The sequence below is a fragment of the Cynoglossus semilaevis genome, chromosome 8 (assembly GCF_000523025.1).
Source record: "Cynoglossus semilaevis isolate Cse_v1.0 chromosome 8, Cse_v1.0, whole genome shotgun sequence".
Classification (NCBI taxonomy): Eukaryota; Metazoa; Chordata; class Actinopteri; order Pleuronectiformes; family Cynoglossidae; genus Cynoglossus; species Cynoglossus semilaevis.
The window spans coordinates 3,067,481-3,089,219 of NC_024314.1; the positions used below are offsets into that span (position 1 = coordinate 3,067,481).

General features: G+C 41.9%; 1 protein-coding gene across 6 annotated transcripts in view; it reads left to right on the plus strand.

The window, feature by feature from the left end:
- The window catches only part of tanc2b (tetratricopeptide repeat, ankyrin repeat and coiled-coil containing 2b), a 115,702-nt gene that overhangs the window by 5,052 nt on the left and 88,911 nt on the right, over window positions 1-21,739 (plus strand). For all 6 annotated transcript variants that reach the window (XM_017034114.2, XM_017034115.2, XM_017034116.2 and 3 more), the window contains exon 2: window positions 10,187-10,302. The gene's annotated coding sequence lies outside the window, so the exon portion shown is untranslated. The remainder of the gene's footprint in view (window positions 1-10,186; window positions 10,303-21,739) is intronic.

Consider the following 21,739-nt stretch of genomic DNA (forward strand, 5'->3'; position numbering starts at 1 on the left):
CTGTGATCCCCGATACTATCTGGATTAGTTTATGCACTTAACTAACTATAATATACAATTAATAATAAAATGTACTAAATAAATACAGTTATTACTGTTATACAAAACAATGTTTTATGTGTAATATACTAATCATGTATTGCAAAATCAATTGTATAATAACATAATCCAATATAATGAGCTCAGTCAAGAACCATTTAATATTCAGCCAATGTAAAATAAAAGATTTTGGCCAAGAAGACTGCTAAAATCTGGGTCAAGTAGCTAAAAGTGAGCAACACAATTAGCAGAAAAGTTTTCAAGTATATATTAGAGAACATTATCTTGAATTTTCTAGCTTGAAAAATGAAAGTGAACTTATTTGTGGATGTTAGCTTAATTAGCAGGTTATTATGGTTACCTCTGTACTGTAGTACCACAGAGCTGCCCAAAGATATTACCAAGATTTGATAACATCTCTGTGTTAAGGACATTATTGTCCTTAACACAGAAACCCTGAACAAGAACTTGATGCTTAAATTAACTTGTATAAATCCATATCCAACCGACTGTGGACCAACCTCGTCTGTTGGATTTGACAAAAGCCTGACTAGAAAAGATATGAGTGGTGCTCACTGAGGCTGTTTTGTATTTTTTTTGTACGTAGTGCTGCCTATTCTTCTTCAAAGGTGTCAAATATAAACCGTACAAAAAAGAATCCAGCAGCTCGACCAAAAATACAGCGCTGGATCAAAGTGTTGTCGTCTCTGAGCTACTGCTGTGTAGAAGGGAGAGAATTCAGACATGAAGGTCCACGTACACATTCATACCAACAAAGAAAGAAAGAAAAGAAGCCAGGACACTGCATCAGTTACATAGTATATATGTATATATCTGGAGGTGAGATTGATGCTTTATTTTCTGTTCGTATTTCGTCCCTTCATATATCATGTCTCTAATGTGGTTTTGTGTTTTGTACAGTGGAGTGCACATTGGACTGATGTTAAGAGAGAAATCTAGAAAACCCGGAGCTGAAACACTGACTGATGTTTAGTTTCTAAAATGTTTAAACATTTGGACATGAAACAAGCACTCTTCCCTGGATGAACAGGTGCAGCAGCCTAGAACCCCAGTAGAGCGAGGAATGGCTGTTGGTGTAGAAATTGTTGAAAAAAATAAGCCTTGCCTTCTGAAGTGTAATGTCCTCCAGCTTCTCTCCATCTGCTTTGGACACTTAAAACTGAAAAATGCTGCAAAAAGGGGGGTAAAGGCATACACCTGCCTAAAAGTTTTGCTCAGTATTGTATATGTGGTTGAACCATGTGTGCACTGGCCTTACTGCATGTCCCAGAAGAGGAGGTGTGTAACCAGATCTGCTGTTTCTAATCAGTGCAGATAAAAGGCTGCAGGCATGTCTGGAGCCAATGAAGTGCCGCCTTTTAGTGTCAGTCGTTTTTTTAACTGCTACTCAGTGAGCTATTGGCTAAATCTATTGAATAAGACATGAAGTTAGCACGAAAGGCTACACATACCTATAATCACAACTATTGTCACTGTGGTCACTCTCACTCTCTGTGACATGAACATTGAACTCCGACAAAGCGCTGCAAACGTTTGAAAACCCTCCAGGTGTAAATGGAGTACAGCTGCTGGCTCAGGTGGCCTGTGAATGCCCCCGCAGTACAGTTAAGGTGCCGCTCTGTTGTTTCAACATCGCTGTGTCGGTGCAGAAAATAATCTTTAAAAAGCTAATAAGGCCTGAAAGGTGCTGACGTGCAGCAACACGTTTACTCACATGCATTTGAGTGAGCGTGGCCCTTCAGTTCTGCTGAGGCTGGGCTGTGTGGGAAGTCATTTCTAGCCTAGATATTTCATATTGGCAGTTACTGCTGTGACCGGGAGGCTCTGTTGCTGCATTGCAGCTTTTAATGAAATCAAGTTAATCACTCCTCTCTGGACAAGTGTTACATGCAACATTTCAAAAGTGCTGCCGCCTAAATTACACGACATTACCTGGTTCTGCCAAGATGGCAGAGCAGTTGGGCAACAAAAGAGCGACGAGGCGACTGAATCCAATCAGTCTGCCACTCAAACGTGCCTCCTGGGAGCCAGAGATTCCTGTTAGCCTATTAGGCAGCTGCTTGATGTGGTCCCAGCTGCTGATGGCTGATGAATGACAAAGTATTCATCAGGCCTGAAAGCTATGTCTGTCTCATGGTAGAAGCAACAGCTATGACACGGGCAACCTTCCATTTGTAATGTTGTCTGTGCAAAGCTGACCTCTGTGACTCCGCCATCAATTGTTAAATGCAGTTTTACATCCTCCATATAGATTCTCATGTCTCTCTGCCATCATCCAGCTGTTCTCCACATCCCTCTGTGCTGCCTACGTTTGTTACATGCTTATCTGGGATATTACTCAGAGCTTGTAGTTGATCTAAGTCTGGGTCAGGAGGATATTATGTGACACCAACGCAGACATCCAGTCAAGTCGCTGTTTCCTTCCTTTCCGGGCATCTCTCTTGTGCATCCGCTGTGCCAACTTCTGCTTAGTTTGATGTGTAGAAATTTAAGAAGAGTCAGCGCAGACACAGAGCCATTGACAATCAATAGGCAACATTATGTGCTTCGCAGATATATGATGACTCTACACAGTTTAGCCTTGAGACTAACGGCTAATTAGCGGCTTTGCTGAAACCTGAGACGGTGACAGAATGAACTATTAGCTGTTAACTAGCTATTAGCTAAATGGAAAGTAATGCATACACTACTTCTCATACAACATACAAAAACACAGTACATTTTTAGATTATTAATGTTGGTTGTATACTTGCAGATTTTATATTATATATGTAAAAGTGCATAAAATAATCCAGCTGTTAATTTTAAATTTACATTTATTTCTATGTGATGTCAAAATATTAATAAAAAAAGATTTTGCAATTTCAAATAATATTGTTTGTAATCCGACAACACCATTGTTGCTATCCTTCCTGAAAGCTGTGCATTTGAGCTTTGTGCTATAATAGGTTCATCAGTAGATAAAAAGAGTTCCCAGCATGCCACCTACCTAATGCCAGGACAGTGCCGCAGCCGCCGAGGCTAACGTGTAATGTGATCTGTGGGCTGGCGTTAGGTTGTCAATGAAACACTTGTGTTGTGTCATATCTAAAAGGTTCCACTGTTCCTCCGCTGACTGTGTTCTGCTCAGAGAGCAGTGGGAGACGGCCCGGGCTGGGCTGTGTGAAGTGCAGAAAGCATTAGTGGGTTTTAACTTCATTATAATTTGCCAGACATTTCAGTGACCGTGGAACATAGTGGACACGTTGTTGTTGCCAATGCTGCTGCCTCCGTTGGCTTTGTGTGCTAAATAAGGGTGTGTGACGACGTGTGTGGGAGGATCGTGTGAGGAGCAGCATTGTCTGAAGTCAATGGCGGCCTTTATATCACACAACAGGAATGCAGGCATAGCTGCAAATCACAATGTCCAAGATGTCAGGTCCACTAAGACTGATGAGGACCGTGCTCCAGACTTCAGCATGCAGCAAGAAGTACAAACGTGAGCAGAGTATATATACATATGTGTGGAGCTGCAGAGAAACAAATCCAGATCCAGAAATTAAAATGTTTGATGTAACAAATTAATTAATTTTAACCAATACATTTACTTTTTTATCGTAATGTTGAGCGTTTTCCGTTTTATCATCTTTGCTGAAAACATCTAGATGGGTCTGAACATGTCTTTTAACTCAAAGCGTCTCATCATCTTATCAGCGGGGAATAATTAGGTTCTCATCTTGTTTGCGATATTTCATTCTCGTCTCATGGTCCAGTTCAGCCTGTGATCACTTTAATCCCGTGGGTTTTATTCCCAGTTTCATATGGTCAGGTTGATATGTTTGATGATTGTTGACAGAACATCTGTTAATCACTGTTTGAGAAGTGGATTGAAAAATAATACAAATGTTTTTAGTGCAAAGATTGACCAGAGCAGGGCTAGAGTGAACCTGTGGTTGGGTTTCCACCTGCCGTGCAGAAAATTCTGGATTCATTTACTCAGTCCTTTCTGTTGGTGACATTTTTATGTAATAATTATCTATGCTTGTAAATTTACATCTCAAACTTGCATATTTTGACCCTGTCTTTTGTATTTTTCATCTAATTTTGGTGTTATATCCAATGGGTTTTACCTGTACCCGTCTAGTGTAGTAATGCATGAGAACCATGGTGTACAGGTGATCACAAAACCCAACCACTGGGCTGCACTGTGCCATATTTCCAAGTTGTTTTTTATTGTGACTTGCTTTGGTCTGTGTTGCTGCTGATAGGATGAGATGCTCTGCGTCAGAGCCAATGATAGGAAGACAAGGTATCTGAGCAGAGAGCAGCTCCAGCTGAACAACAGTTTTCATCTCAGTGGAAAAGAAAGGCCAAACTTTACCTCTGTCTTCTCCTGAGGCTGCTGTGACGACCTTGTCTTTTTATTCTCAACTATAATTATTATTAATGATTTTCTTAATGATGTTCATAAAACAGAAGCTGAACTATTACATTTTATGTTATTATTTTATGGAGGGTATGGTTTATGGTCTGATACATGTGACTGTTAATACACAATTAATAAAAAAGTACACAGTCCCTTGAGAGACAACTAATAGATGTTATTATGAACGGAGAAGCTGAGAAATATCTGAATATTAGATTTAATACTGTTAAAACAGCAACATCTTCCATCATCATAATATAACTGTAGCTGACTGTGCTTCACCTCTCTGCTGCTCACCCTCAGCCATAGAAAGTCAAAGCAGACGCTGAGAGCTACACATGACCTCATTTTTCCCCACTTTTGTCTTCGACTGAAGACGGTTTGACTCAGGCAACACATAACAAAAGATGTGTTCAGCTTTCTGGAAAGTTCAATCCCATGTATTCTTGTTGACCATGATGCCTGCAGCTGTAGGGGTCTGCTCCTGTACTCTGACCTTTGGCCCAGTTAATGTTCTACTGACTCTTAATTTGGTCCAAATGTGTGTAAAGGGAGGGGTTTTGTGAGGGAGGGGAGAGATGGGGGAGGTCTATTTTTCCACCAGTGTAGTCAGTTTTACCTGATGACTATGTTACAGATATACAGTACACAGCAGCTGGGTTAGTTATGAGCAAAGGTGGGCAGAGTAGCAAAAAATTGTACTAATTACTTGAGTAAGAGTAAAAACTAGATGAAAGTACTGAGAAACTGCTGAGTAACATCTGAATTATTTCTTAATGAGCATTCAATCAGCTAGACAAAAATGACAGAGAGGAGAATTGATCCTATCAATAAAATAATAAAATAAAACAAATCAATAAAATACCTTAAAATAAAATAAACTTTAGGTAAATTCAAGTACTTCAATACAAAATAAAAATCAATGAAATAATACATGAAAAATATAATCCAAAATATCTGCATTGCCGACCGTTTATTCTTCCATTTTTTGCTATTAAAGACGGTGGATATCGAGCACAGTAGCCGCTAAACTAACCCGTCCCGTCGCTGAGATTTAGTATGGTCACGTGACGAGACTGCACGGCAAGGGTTACGTTTTATTGGTTAAACACAGTCACGCGGTAAAGCCTTGGGAGCACGTCTCTCTATGACAGAATAAAAGTAGAGATACTGGATGAATAGAGAGGGCTCAGTATAGCCTAATGTAGCGGAGCAAGAGTACTGTGTCTTCTTCATGAATTTACTCAAGTACAAGTAAAAAGTATATTGATATAAAACTACTCCTAGAAGTATTTTATTTTGAAAACTTACTCAAGTAAATGTAATGGAGTAAATGTAACGCGTTACTACCCACCTCTGGTTAAGAGTCAATAACCTGACCCTCCTCCCTCAACAGTTTTCTTGTTTTGGGGTAGATACGTGTTTTGCTACTCAGCCTCCAGTCACGAACAATGATGTGTCCTTGTTCAGGCGTGAGAGTTCATTGTGTGAATGTTTAGAACAAAGAGTCCCTTCTGAGAGCGTCTAAAAATACTGCACGCCACCTCTACCCTAAACTGCACACCAAGGGGCAGGGATGAAGAAGAGCTGCGTGAGTCCGGGTGAGTCAATAAACAGCAGCACACTCACACTCAGATGAATGCAACCCTTCTTTACCCCCACCCCCTCCCCAAAACACTCATAACTGCAGTTGTACTTCAATGGACTTCTGTGGCTGCCTGTATTTGTACAATAAGTGCAGTTCTAAATGAATGAGTTGTACTCCGAGTGCAGTGTCTGTGGAACGTGATACTTCCTGCACTTACTGCATCAATACAGTCACTGCAGATAAATATCCCACCAGAATAACTTAGTTATTAAAAGGTATGTAAAAACAGTATTTAAATATATTTGTAAAAAGAATCTCTGAGATGGACAGCTGTTCACAGAGCGACCCCACCCCTGAGGTGAGGGTCAGCCATTGTCGCAGTGGGCCGCAGGATGCCAGAGGGACTGCCATTTAGAACTGCCTAATTAGTGGCTAATTGATATCCAGCCCACTGTGCTGATGCCACTGCAGACGTGGATATATTCCATCCTCTTGTCATTTAGACTGAGGAGACTGTGAACCTGCTGTAACAAAGGTTCATGTAGAGCTGCGGACACAGACACACATATGGGTCACATATTGGCAAAAAAATTGATTTAGAACCTCTTTTACCTGCAGTGTGGACGTGGCCTTAAGCATTGCTTCATGGCTTGTGTTCAGAGGATCACAGTTCAAATCCCGTCCTCTGCAACCAACAAAAAGTTCTGTGCTCTCCGGGCGCAGCAAAGATAAACCCACTGCTGTGCTTTATGGATGGGTTAAATTCAGAGGCCAGGCTTCACCGTGTGTGTTTGTGTGTGTGTGCTCTACACCAGCCTTAAACCACAGTTCATTTTCAGTGCTTCACAGACTTCAGCCTCCTGTTCCGGCGCAGCCTTCAGACTAAATTTTTTATTGTTCCTGCTGTGCACTGAAAAAGCCGGTGGTGAAAATAGCAGAGACGGTGGAGAATCTGAATGCTTTAATGCATTGATGACTGTACTGTGACATATGGCAGGTGTTTGTGGGAAGATTGGTTAGAAACACTGTCATTCAGAACTTGATGACAGGATAAGCTTTTCCCCTGATTTCTTAAATTATAAACATTTATTTTTGGACTTCCTTTGGACCCATGCTGGTTTTATTTAAGCCGTGACATTTTATAAAAGGCAGTGTGATAATCTGCCGTAGGGTGCATTCAATGTTTTTAGCCCGGGGATTGAAGGGCATCGAAGGGTGGAGTAGTTCAGACAGACCTGCATCGGCTTTAAGTGTAAAGACCACAGTGTCATGACAGAAATTGCATTTTGACCAGAGATGAGTAATGGAAACTGCAGTTCTGGAGCACTTACGTGTCACATGCTGATGCAACAACAATCCTAATAGGATTTGGTTTAAGTGGGATGTCACTCTAGGAAAACTTTGGCCGGTCGCGTTTATGCATTACAGGCTTTCAGTCTGCCACTGCTGTGGTACTGCAGCCACTGCTGTGGTACTGTTGGTTAGGGTTTTCCAGTAAATGATGTGGTATGAAAGAATACAAAGTCATATCATAGAGGGTGAGTGAAGAACCTGTGTTTATGTCATAATGTGAGGTGAAGAGATGTCATTTTATATTTACACACAGAAGTTTAAAGACCAGTATGCAGTGGATGCAGCAGTAGCTGGAGACTTAATTCCCTGGATGGATATATCTATATATACTGTATATATTTATGTATATATTTTTTTCACTGCAGTTCATGTGACTGTGGACTTAAAAGTGGAATATATTCTATTGATTTTTTTTTTTTTTCTTAACATTTACATTAGACATTTTTGCTGACTCCTGCTGTAAAATCACTATGACTTGTTTTCCTAATCCGCAGTGTCGGCCATTACACTGTGACTTATGAGGGCCTCGGTGGTGGAGTGCAGTTGTTACCCTTCAGTCCACAGTGGCCTATGTTTCACTTCTCAGACCTTCATTGAATAGAAAATAAGGCTAGGGGGAAGTCGGACACGTCGTCGTGAGCCTGGAGCCTGGTCGGAGCGAACGATTGCCTATTTCTGGAAAGTGTCTCAAAGCGGTGTTTTCTTTATGAAGTGAAGCAGGGCAGTTTAGCCAGTGATTAGTAGGCACACATGGGCTGCTGCCTCTACATAGAGGCATTTGTATAAAACAAAAGCTTAAACACTCATGGCCTGTGAGACCGAGATGAGAGGGAACACTTGAATGTCAGTGTTTATCAGTGGAGCAGGGAGTTGGAGGGTCGGCCGCCTCGTTTGTTTGGGTCTAATTTCTCTGCCTTTTCTGTTAATAATGCACACACCCAGTGGACGAATGGGAAGCGTGTACTCGGCCACATGATTAAAACCCGACTGGACTGTCTGTCCATGGGCTGTGACACTTCTTCGATCTTTTCGTCTGTTTTTACATGACTGCGTGCCAGATTTTACACCCACAGTCCACATAGCACAGGTTGGTGTGGTGCTCTCCTGTCCTTGATAATCATCATCTGCTGGAGGGAACAGCTGCCCGACCTCTGTGACCCGGCAACCTCCCAGAGACAAGAGGAGCTGACCTGCCATTTATTTTTGTAGTGATCTTTTTATAGCTTCCACTCATTCACTCACTGTTGCACATACATTAAAAAAGAGTATAATAAACCCAAATAAACCGAGACATGAGCTCAGTGTTTGTTCACACCCAAAGAATGTAACAAAGTCATAGACTGGTTGTGACTGAGGAGCCTATGACCCTCTTTATTTTCATTTTCTGATTATTCCTACTCTTATTGATTGTCTATATTTAATTAATGTGTTGGCAGCTCGGTGCAAAACTCAGATTAAGTCTTAAGCAGTTTTTTCTTCTTTTTTCCCCCCACAGAGTGTACCGTGCCACGTATAATTAGAAAAGGAACAAAGCATGACACCCTGGAGGAAATATGATTACGGTGTTGCAGTCTGTCTATTGTGCACAAATGCCATTCAGCTTCCTCTTCACACTTCCATGTTCTTTTTGCATAAAAAGAGTCTAACTGTGTTGACACAGGATGGAACGGTGGCACAGGTGCACCTTGTTTTTTTAGGTGAGAACGGAACATAGATATTTTATTTTTAATAATTATATATATTTAAACCTCACGTCTATATTGAGGACATCCAATCCAGTAACTTTCATTAGCTGTATAAAACGCCCTGGCCCTCCTCTCACCTCACACTTTAACTTTTAGTGGCAGCAGTTACAGCCCAGTGGTTAAACGAGCAGGGCTTATGTTTGGAGGATTGTGGTTCAAATCCCAGAGCCTCGGCCAGACAGCTTTGTTGTTGAGCAAGCGCCCAAAAACTCCCCACTTCCCAGATGCAGTAAAGTGTTGCCCTGCACTCGTCTGGTTTCGTGGATGGGTTGAATGAGGAGGACATATTGGGTTGTGATTATGCAAGTATGTGTGTGTAAATGAACAGTGAAAACAAAAGTGCTTCTTGTCTGTGTCTCACTGGCATTTTCTTTTTCTACTAGTAAATATTTACACCCAGAGATCATCTGATTACTCACAAAAGAAAGAGAAAAAGAGAAGAAAAAAAACACAACATGGCAATTTGACCAGGAGGATTCATTTAGCAAGAATCGTCCTTTCTTCGTGGTGAAGGTTAAAACTAGTCCCGTCTGGTCTCACTGCCAAAAACACAGGCCTCTGCAAATGAAAGTCATTCTTTTTTTTATTTCTCGTTTCATTGCACAGCTGATACCATGAAAGAAATACAAACAACTTTTGTACTTTGTTCAAACTTTACTTCTCTACTAGTTAAACAAATAAACTAACCCAGTATAAGAGTGGGGCACTGTTACTAAGTCTTGTCCTATTTTTGGGAGGTGACTTGTGACATATTGACTTGACCTTCAGCTTGAAGCTTAGTTTTATTCTAAAATCTAAAATGTTTCTTCTCATCACATGACCACCGGGGTCTCCCACACAGAAATGTCACTGAATGCAGGACATTATGTCAGACACCCCATGAAGACAGTGTCTACTGTTCCAGTCTGCCCTTTGACAACGCGCCCTTGTCGCTGCTCCACTTTGAAGAGTGAACAGTGACAGGCCGTCCTGCATGTCTGCTGTGTCTCTGTAGGACTACAGATTAAGTCGTTTCTTAATCATTTTTTCCTCTAGAGAACTGTCGTCCGTCTTTTCTGCTGAGTGACCAGGACTGTGGATCCACACAGCGGGATGTAGTTCCTCACTGACCTCTGTGCAAGATTCGGAGACCTCCCTGCAGTCTACTCATGGTGAGTGGATTCAGAGTATGATCCTTGTACATATGAATGTGTCACACACACAGGACTGTGGAAAGCATAGAATAGATTTCAGATTGTTGCAAGCAAACTTCTACTTCGACCACGTGAAACATCCAGTAGCAAATTATCTTTTATTATCGTGCATCCTCCATATGAGTGCTTTCATGTTGATTATCCAGCACCTCTGTGGGATTTCCTCTTGTTAAAACAAGTTGTGGAAGGATAAACCCGCAGGATTTGTTTTGTGTTTCGAGATTTTTTTTGATCAGAATTACCACATGTTGTTTTGTACTGTGTAAGCTGTGTAAAAACCCAGATGTAACTAGTGAGGTATCGTTATCATTTTCTAACCCACTTTAGGTTCCTGTTCCTACATCGTCAGTGACGTAAACTCTGTTGTTTGGAGGCACATGTGCAGTCAGTGCAGACCAATCAGTTAATGCTCTGACAGTCTGGTTTGACACTATAGCTACCATCGTTTACAAGGGAACAGATAATCAGGGGAAAAGCCTGATGGGAATGAAAGTCTTACGTAAACATCCTGGATCCTACTCACAGTAAATGGCTTGAAATGACTTTACTATCATTCTGATCAGTTCTTATGGAAACAGCTCATCGTGTCGTGTCTTCTGAGATGAGCTGATCAGGTGTCTGACCATAATCTGATTATTTTCTCAATTTAAAATTGTCCAGTCAAATCAAACCAATTTTGTTGTTATGGCCCAACACTTTGTTTTTGCCTCAGTGGACTTCACAGTTTTTATATTGAATTGGAATGAAGACTTTCCTCTTTTTAAATCAATATATAATGAGTTGATATTAACAATACAGAGTATTTGTCTCAACAGGAATCTACAGATTATGGATATATTGTATTTGTATACATTATGACAATATGAACTGCTCACAAATATGTGTGTGTGTGTGTGTGTGTGTGTGTGTGTGCGGCTGGCCAGCCTCTCTCAGCTGTTCAAGGCCGTTTGCAGCTCCCAGGCTGCAGAGAGGTGGAGGTTTGTCACAGTTGCTTGGTCAGAAGCATGCAGCTGTGGCCTGTAAGATAGAGACTGGCAAACGGAGTGGAAGAGTGCTCCCATTACTCTCTGACTCTCCTTTGAGGAACACTTCACCAGGTCTATGAATGTGTTTTTTGGTGAAGGAAGTGCTGACACAAAATTTAGTGGAGTAAAATGGCTTGTGACCACAGGACACTGGCTCTTTTCATCCGTCGAGATTCCACGGCCGTAAAGCACAAACTGCACAAAGGGGACACAGTCAGTGTAAGTGGTACTTAGGGGATGACAGGACTCATAATCATACCATAAACAAGCACAAAGGTCTGCGGTACTCACATTTCAGGAGGTCAAAAAGAACTCTCTTTGTCTGAGCAGTCAATTTGGCTTAAAGACTGTTAAAAAAAAACCAAACGCGTCACATATTCAGACAAAACGAGTGGCTCTTCGCTCTCCGAGTCAGTCGAACTCTCTGAAGCTTGACGTTCGGCGTATGTTCCCTGACATCTCTTCAAAGACAAACGTGGTGATTTGTGTCTCTGAATGTGTCTTGGACTTGAGGAACCCTGGTCTCCTCTGGCCTGCAGCTTGTATGTGTCAGTGTGTGATTGATGCAGCCTAACTCCTGTGCTGGTCACTGGTGCAGAGAGGCTGAGACGTGACCATGTCTCTGGATGTAAAAACGTAAAACGCTGGCTTTCAGTCGTCCATCTGAGCGTGCCATTCTCTGTGGTGCTGCGCGGCGTACTCTTCAGTATGGATGTGCCGTTTTCAGCGTCTACATTCCTTTCATTGCTGTCACTGTAAAGAAACAATGTCCAGGCTTTTCTCCAGTCCCATTACTCATGCTTTGACCAGTCATGTGCCTCGGGCAGCAACTGCTGAGTGCTGGAGGCTATGATGATGAGAGTGATCCGTGTTGTCAAGTTGGAAAATGAGGTCTGAGGAAAATGGTTGCATCCCAAAGGTGTGTGTGGGTGTTTAACAACAGCCCGCAGCTACAGAAGGAGGGCTGTGTCTAATCTGAGTCACCCCAACTCACAAACATCAACGGCCACTGCAGCTGTGATGAGAAAAGAAGAAGAAATTTTGGTGTGTTACATGACTCCAGGAGAGTGTCCTCACACAGTGGTGTGGAGGCCAGTTTGTCTGTTAGTCTTTGTCAGGACTTGCTATCACAAATCCACCAAAGAATTAGAGCAAGTGACGCAATGCTTTCTTTTTCCTAAGTACAGTATGTGGAATGTTCATGGAACCTGATGCCGGTATCATCACGTTACTGCTGCCCGTGGGTCACAGCAACAGATGGATTACAGACTGACATTTTACGCCTTCATCTCGTGGTCTTTGTTTTAAAGTGGTGTTGTGAAATCAGCTGTTCTTCTTCACTGTATCATCTTTAAATATACTCTCACCATGAATTCTTCTTCCCACGGGTCCATTCCCAGCTGACTTCATACAAATGCATCCATCTCCCTTGCTGCGTAATGTTATGAAGACATAACCTAACATTAAATACCCACTTAGCCACCCAACAACCCATCTCCACACACACAAGTCCAACTTGATTCCATTTAAATGTTATATCAGCTGCTAACGAGGTTCGCTGAAGTCAAACATTCCTTTTCCTCACTCTCTCTCTCTGTGGCCAGTGAGGTAAACAGTGGTGTTTGTGTCTGCAGTGTCAGGCTTGTTTCCGTGCCAACAAAGCAACAAAATAGTGTTTTTAATTTCTCTTCCATCCCAAATGTACTGCTACTTCAAAAAGCATTTGGGTCTACAGCTTCAGGATAATCTAACTGTCTTGTAGTTCATTTGATCTTAATGCTGCTAACTTTACAGCCGGACGGTGGACACGGTGGTTAGCTCCAGACTAAGTAGTTCTGATGAAATACAGCGTAGTAGAGGCTGCAGGCGGAGGAGAGTGGATCCAGGTTTGGCTGAGGAATGTTGAGCAGGTTCTTTTTCTACTGTTTGCTCTGTGAGGTCTTTTGTATTTGTCTAGTCGTTGGAATTTTCCCAATTTGTTCAGGGTGAAAATGACAAAAGCTGCAGTGGTCATTAGACTTATGTCCTGAAGAGCAGCAGTTATTAACATGTAAACCTGATCGTGTTACAGTGTAGTCATTGCTAATGTTTTTTTAAATTTTTTTTATCATTAAAGCAGTTCCGAAAAATCAGCCTGTTAAAACTGAAAGCCTTCAGGCTCGAATCCTAAGTGTTCTGTGTCTGTTCTGTAAGTCTTTTTCTTAGTGACGGTGTGTTGCTAAAATATCATCAAAGGCTAATTTAAATCCAAGGATTAAGGAGTGCCATTTAAAGTTTGCACAATTCTTTCTTCATTCCTTTTTGTCATAATCATTACAGGAGAAAATCATTTAGTCTTCAAAAGAGTTTTTAATGAATTTCCATTCAGCCAGAATCAGGACATTTGTTTCCATCATGCCTCACACACATTTTGGCGAAAGGCAACAGAACCACAGCATCCTGTGAATCTCTTCTTATTTAATGAATCTCAGTGTGCAGTCGAGAGCCTGATTCTGCCAATTCAATCCGCTTTGCTTTGTCTCTCTTACAGCAATTAGCATAAAATGTGCACAAGGAAGTAGAAATATGCCAGAGACTCTGAAGCAGAAACATCAAGTTATCATCTGTGCTTTTGAGGGAATTCTTTTAAGTGTTGTTCCTCAGGGGCCGTGTTTGCACAGGTTTGTTGGGCTCCAGCTCCTCCCCTCTCATCTTCTGCAGGCCTCACTGACAGCTGGGCTCAGCTAACAGCTGCCTCTCCCTCCCCCACAATCTATTTCATAAAAAAAAAATGCTGACAGGAAGAGTTCTTTGAAGAATAGCATATTACTTTGTAAAGCCACAGTGATTTTGTGGGTGGTCTATTAGAGTCAGTGGTTTAGACCACGTGTAACTTTTTGACTCGACGGCCACAATTTGTCCTAAAGTTGAACAGGAGCCGGGTCAGGAGCAGATAGATGGAGCGTTCATGTGAACTAAGAAAAATTACATGCATAAAGGCTAAAATGCTAAAATGCTTTTATCATTTTCTACGCATCTATTGGGGAAATGTGGGTATTGCAGGGAAAAGGCAGAAGTATTATATAATGTAATGATAATATAAATAAATTATATAATTTGGAAAAGTTTGGCGGGCCGGATTAAAAAGCCGAATGGGCTGCATCTGGCCCCCGGCCCTTAGTTTGCCCATACCTGGTTTAGACTGTTGCAGATTCAGACTTAAAAATGTCTTTCTTTTTCTTTTTTTATCCATGTTGACAAATACAACAGATGAATAAATGACCAAACATGTTCAGTCAAACTGAAGAGTGTAGAACAGAAACATCCATTTAGATGAGGAGAGCTGAGTTCTCATTCACCAGTCTGTTCCCTACAATAAACTTAAATAAAAATAAAAAAGAACGTGCAATTAAGTATTGAACAAATACCAATTTAAAAATGTATATCTGCTGCGAACACAAAGCTGTTGTTGAAAAAGATAAAAAGCTTGAGCTAAATATATTTTAGTAATAATAAGCTTAAAAGTAATAGATCAAAGTTTATTGAAAATTAACCAATGGATTACTTATCTAAAAAATAACCAATATTAGTTTCAGACCATTAATGTAAATTCAGTCAGAAAATAGTGAAGTTACGGTCAAATTAAAAGCAGCCTTTGAAACTCGATCATTACTGATCCTTGCTGTCTTCTAGGAAACTAGAACGTGGTCTCTTTTTTTTTGCTGATGCTAGCACGGCCAGACCGAGCCTGCTAATGTGGACAGCAGGAAGTCAGATGAAAGAAGAAGTCATCTATCGGCTCATGACCTTCACAGAGGGGAGGGACTGCAGGTCACCCTCCGTGTTTCCATCTACATAATATTGCTGCACCCTCACCTGATTAAAGATGTGCAGTCTTTATTTCACACCTTACCTTTTAGCTGCTGTGTTAATATCTGGTCTGAGAAATGAGAACGTAACAGTTTCTTCACTGTGACGCTCATCACATCCAATGAAAGTCTAATTAATCAAAGGTATCCAATTATTAATATAAATAACAAAACACCATTCATTGTTTTTGATATGTAAGATAAGTGAAGTGATAACGATAAATGAAAAGATAACATGGATGCCGTCCGACACTTCGACTCCGTATCATCTATCATCTTTCATACTCTGTTTAAAACCACAATCATCACATGACTGTGTGTGAGTCAAGCAGTAAATTGCCGCTCCATCACACTCGGCCAGAGCCGCTTGATTGACGTGTGGAACGATGGTGGCTGCAGTCTAACAGACATTTATTGGTGGTCATCAAATAGCTATCAGGGGTCAGTGGCAAGCTAACGCGCTAATTGGTTCTGGGGTTCTCCCTTCGTCTTGTCTGCACTTTCAATCAAACATCAGTCCCAGTCTGAGAGCGATCTAATGTCTGATGGTGGGCTCGTCTGGAGGAGCCAGTAATTTAAGATGTTTTCCTTGGTGCTGTCCACTCTTTCTTTCTTTCTGTCATTCTGTCATTATTTCTTTCTTTCTTGGAGTCACAGCTAACAACGCTAAGAGCAATACAGCAGCTTTAGGACGCAGAAAAAAGTTTTGTGTCCATACTGGAAAAATAAATGTTCCTGTAAAAAAAAAAGTTCCTTCAAAAAACAAACACATTTTCCACGCTTCAATGTCACTTGCTGAAGTCATACTTGCGTCAGGATTAAATCACTTTCCTCTGTCACTCTGCTTACATAAAAAAAGGGGTAGTACAGCCCACTCCATCCCTGAAAGCTGTCAGTTCCACTGGTGTATTCAGCCATTCACATGTTAACAGCATAGATGTCAGTGGGTGAGATGAAAGGAGATTAGCGAGGTGCTGCTAATTCACAGTGGACAAAGAAGTTCTTCACACGGTGAGAGGGAACATGATGATGGCGCACGGCGTAATGCAGGACTGGAACAATGCATAATTCATAGAGGACAGGATTTGTCTCCGATCTGACTCCGCTTCATGGAAGCAGCGCTGTTATCAGTGACCGTGAAATTCACAGACATATTTCCCCAGACGAGAATGAAAACTGAGACCCACATCAACAATCACTTCTGACAATTGGAGCCTGCGTTCCATTTTATTCTTTACCGTGACGACACTTTCAGGGCAGGATCAGGTGTTTTGTAGTTTTTTTTAACATTTGAAATGGGGTTTCAACAGAAAAACCACATGACTGCATATGAATGTGTCCGTTCATTAGGTGTTGGAGGCCGAGGAAAATAACGGTCCTCAGTTTAAAGATATTTAAAGATGTTCAAAGATATATGTAAAAAGTTCAAAAGGTTTTGATCTGATTTCGTCTGTTCTAACCAGAGTGAATGCAGCTTTTTTTTTTTTTTTTTTTTTTTAAAGATCTCTTCCGCTCTTGTCTTGTATTTTGCGAAACCAAACTCTGAACGTCTGATGTCTCTTCACCCGTGGCTTTGGGTTTCTTGATGTCACTAGCAGCATCTGGTGATGTCATACGGAGGAAGTTTCAACACATAACTTCAGACGCCTGTCACGGAGCTGCTGCCATCTTCACCTAATTAGCAGAAGGAACTATTTCTGTCTGTGCAATGTTACACAGCAGTGAAGTGGAAAGAGAGACAAGTGGTGAAAGAAAATGTCACTTTAGTGTCTCGTTGAATTTGCCTCCGTGTTTGGATTACACCAAACCACAACGTGCATTATCTCCAAGGCATTGAGTGGTAGTAGAAGGAAACTCAGGAGTTTCCACACCGAACAGACACTGACGGTGGAGGGAAAACAACTCCCTTTAACAGGATAAACCTCCAGCAGCAGTCATGGCCTTGTCCAATTGAATAAAGTCGTCTGCTACCTCTGTAATGAGACTGCATTTTAACATGGGGCAGAATGATGCACACTGTACTGTATATCCAATGATTCCTCTGTTGTTGCTCTAACACAGTAGTCAATACATTACAGCCTACATGTGTACAGATACACATGTTAATTTTTGTTGATTATCACAAAGACTTTCCTGGATGCATGCAGTCTGGTTTTCTGGTGAGCAGTGATTGGTCGGTTCCATGGTTTCGGTGTGACATGTGACATGTTGTAGTTTGTTTTGTAGCAACAGCTGCAGGACGAAGCGCCCGAGCCGGTAGCTTTGTGATTCACTGCAGCAAGCTTTCCTAATGAAGTGACGGTTGAAAGTCTGACTTGTGGTCGGTTATGCATTAAGCCACTGTATGAGACATTAGGCTGAACGGCTGCAGTAACTCCACGCACTGGCACTGTATGGTTGAAGTTAATTTGAGATGAAGACTTTCTGTAACTGAGATGCATCACAAAGGAAAAGCCTCATGGCTTTATAGCACTTAGAAGCCACACTGAGCCTACCAAACACTTACAGCTTCCCTTGATACACAATCACCCCGGGCAGCACTGCATCTGTGAGCAGCAGAGGCAGATAAAGTTACTCCACTCCCTCAGTGGGCCTTGGGCTGAGTACCATGTGGTCGTGAGCGTTCAAAAAAATACATTCAATTGAAATAAGAGCCACATGAACTCGGTGTTCTTGTTAATAGTTTACTTTCACCAATCGAATCAACCAAATGGATGATATGTGATAGGCATTACTCACCGGCCGCATTACACGGCACATTTAGGTACTTTTAGGACGGGTCCCTTCGGTCTTCTTTTGGGCCGCTTTAATTGATTGGGACACCAAAGATCTGGGGACGGAATAACAACATTTAAAAAGTCGGTTTAGTTGATTTAGTTTTTCTGACATGGTGTGTTTTTCTTCAGTAGTATTGATAGTGGACAGAGACAGTCCCGGTCCCATAACCTTAACATCCAGGCTCATTATCCATATTGTCTCATGGTCAGCCTGAGTGTATTTCACTCTTAGTTTCCAATGAGATCCTGCTCAGGCTTCTGAGCTGGTCACTTCTTATCCCGTTGAACCAGTGTGTCCATTTTCATCTGACCTCTAGATAGATTTTCTTTTTTTTCCCTCTGGACATATTGACAACAGACTACCCAGCAGATGTGTTTCTTATTTTTTTAGACCAAACCCCTGGTAACAAATAATGTGTTTTTTATGAATTAATGACATTTTATTACATGGTGTCAAGAGCTGCATTCAGACGATGAAATCACTAACGAACTAAAACGTGAATCCAGGGGAGGAGCAGCATCAGAACCGCTGCCTCCTCGCTGCAGGATATGTCTCTTCTAGGGACATAGACTGATTTTTAAATGCTTCCGTCTTAATGCAAATGTGTGCTGCTGCCAGTGTTGATTATCTGCCACGAGTGGCTCTCTTCAGAATGACCTTCCCTCCTCGTGTCGCTGCACTATTTGCCCCCTGTATGCTGCCTGTCAAACACGGCGCCATTCTTCGTCCTGAAGCTCTGGTCTATTTGTTTGAACAGATTCGGGGAAGCTGAGGCATACAAATGAGAGCCTGCCACGGGATTTATGCAAAGCAGGAAATGTCTGTGCACTGGACGGACGGGATGATGGACATGTTACTGTCAAATGTCAGCGGCGGAGATGAGAGGCTGTGATTTTAGATTAGGTTTAGATTTATTGTTACATTCAAATCACTCTGACACCTTTGCTCATCCTACCAACGCAAATGGTGCAGCAGCAGCATTGCTTCCAAATGGCCAGCAGGTGTAGCAGTGAGGTCTGTAAATGAAGCAGCAGGCTGAGGAAGTGAAATGCAGGCAGGACCAGTCAATGACATTAATCAAACCGTCTCATTGAAACAGCCTTCTCTCTCTCTTTTTGACAAATCCATTATTGAACAGAGTGTTTGACCTTTTCTGCAGCTCTATTTGTCACTGAATGGTAAATCTTTAAGAACTCTCGCAGGATTGGCTGAAGATAATGGATTATCAAAACCAGCTGTGACAGAAATGTTGGTACACATCCTTAAAGACAGAATAAAAAAGCCAGACCTACTGTACATCAATTATTCAGGTTCTCCCTCTGTCGCAGACGAGGAGTTAGTTTTATCACAAACAACAGTCACATAACAGCACTTTCCCTCAGTTCCTTATTTTAACAAGTTTAAACAACAGAAAGACTGAAGCTCTTCCTTGTCATGATGGACAAATCAAGTCATTTTACTTTCATTGTCCAGAATGCGTATTCAGTTGTCTGGGGTCAGTCTTTTATATTTTGCACTATTTTTATCTGAAGAAAAGAGAGTGAGAGAAAAGAAGCACATTCAGCGCTAAACACAGAAATTCTTCTAAAAAGTGTTTTTTTTTCTTATCACTGACTGCTGCTGCACTGTCCGCTTTTGACAAATCACACATAATCACACTTATGTGACCTTTAGAAAACAGCTGTCATGCATTCAATGCATTTAAATGAAACGCGTACGAATTTCATCTTCCTTCCTGCAATGTTTGTTTGAGCCTGTCTCCGTAGTTGTACATTTTTCATGTGGTTATTTGGTCGTGACAGAACTTCTTTTAAAACAAACCGGGGTAAATGAAGATGATAGATTGTGTCCTCCTTCATGTGTCCCACTCTGACACTGATAAAGGTTGACAGGCTATTTCAGCAGCTTTCTTTGAATCGAGGGAGAACGATGGTTTGAGCTGGGCACACATGTGATAATGAAGCTCCGTGCCAGTCGTCCTCTGTGGGAGGACTTGTGTTTCCCCACAGGGAGATGACACGGTCGGTACATGTCATCATTCACTGGGTCAGATGAAGACTACATTTACTGAAGCATTATGGATCCCTTTAAGAGATTAACGGCCAGAGTTGACAGAGAATCTAAACCCACATGTGAACACGTCTCTGTCACGGTCTCCAAGGAGCCAGAAACTGGTGCCGTATGTTGACCAATGACCTCCCAGGGTTAAGGTCACAGATGGTGCGAGGAGGCTAAAGGTCGGCCCATGAGTAAGCAGAGAGCAAGGCTGCGACTAGTTCACACCTGACGCTGCAATTCGCCTCCGTGTATGTCTTTCACTTCCTTTCTTTTTACGCAGATGGACTGGTTTATGTTTGGACGTGGTGCAGAGGAAGGAGCAGTGACTGGTTCCGAGCACTTGGTGTTAATATATTTTGATTCAAAAAATCAGCGTAGTATTAATATAATATTAGGGTTTCCAAATTGGGGACTTTTGTTTTTGTTCGATGATAAAAGCCCCAGGTTTGTTGGAATTGCAGTGTGCAGGAGTGGAGTGGCTTCAGAGTCTGGGGGATGGGGTAGGGGGAGGGGGCTAGGCTCCAGTATACAGCATTGTGTTTCCCATTTTAAATGGTTATAACTGTAAAGGAGTATAATACAGGTACAAATCTCCTGTTACTTTAATTTCCCAACAGTCTCTACATAAAAAGCCAAACCCTTTTTCCATTAACCAGGATTTGTGATTTCTATATTGATTGTTCCAGGTCTGACCTGAAATCCCAGACCAGTATCATTGTTTGTCCTGGACAAATCAGATTTGTAGACCTGGATATCACACCACCAACAGCAATACATTGGACATTGAACCCGTTGGCTGTATCTTCTTTCTTTTTTTTAAATTATAACATATATTTGTTTATGTTTTGGGGAATGAGTTTGAAACACTGATGGTGGTCTTCTGTGGAGTGTCTCCAGCATCCACTGTAGAATGTGGAGCTTCAGCTGTTCTGAACAGGTTCCATCACGTGCCATCTTGATGAACCTAATGCATTGGTAATTAAACTACGTGTTCAAAGAAAGAAACTGTGTAATGAAGTACTGAGGGGCCGTCAGGTAGCACTGTGGCTCCCATCAGGCCCATCTGTCTCATGTGTGACTGATGGTAGCTGTGCTACGGTGCATCATAATATAGAGATCCCCACTTCGCCCTGCAAAGCAATAAGTGTGGGCACATTAATCTAGATTGATAAATAATCTGCCACTGGGCTGGGGCAAAACTTTGTTACCAGCAATCTTAAGTGGTTTCTGCATCGCCCTGCACAACCCTCACCTTGTGAGTTGAGCACTGACACTTCCCCTTATTGATATCAGTGTGATTTATGGAACGCTGCTCCCCTGGCCATCCTCAAACTGGAGATGGGAGTGTGATTTATCCCTGTCTGATGCTGCAGGGTGTCTGCTGCCAGGCCGGAGCAGGGAGGAGGCCAGCATCAGCCTCCGACTGGAAGCATTCACTGCTGCGGCAGAGTTTCTCTGTTTTTCCTGAACACGTCCATTTGCACGTCTCCACCTCCTAACTGATCACTGACAGTCAGACTCTGAAGAGACAAACAAAGGAAATGGAGGAATTTGCGGATGACGTGGCTTCATTTACACCACAGTGCCTCCTGTGACACTTCTCATCTGATTAAGCTCTGACATCCATGTTTGCCATGTCAAGCTGCTGTAATTGTTCAGAGAAATCATGCCCCCCCCTCCCCACGT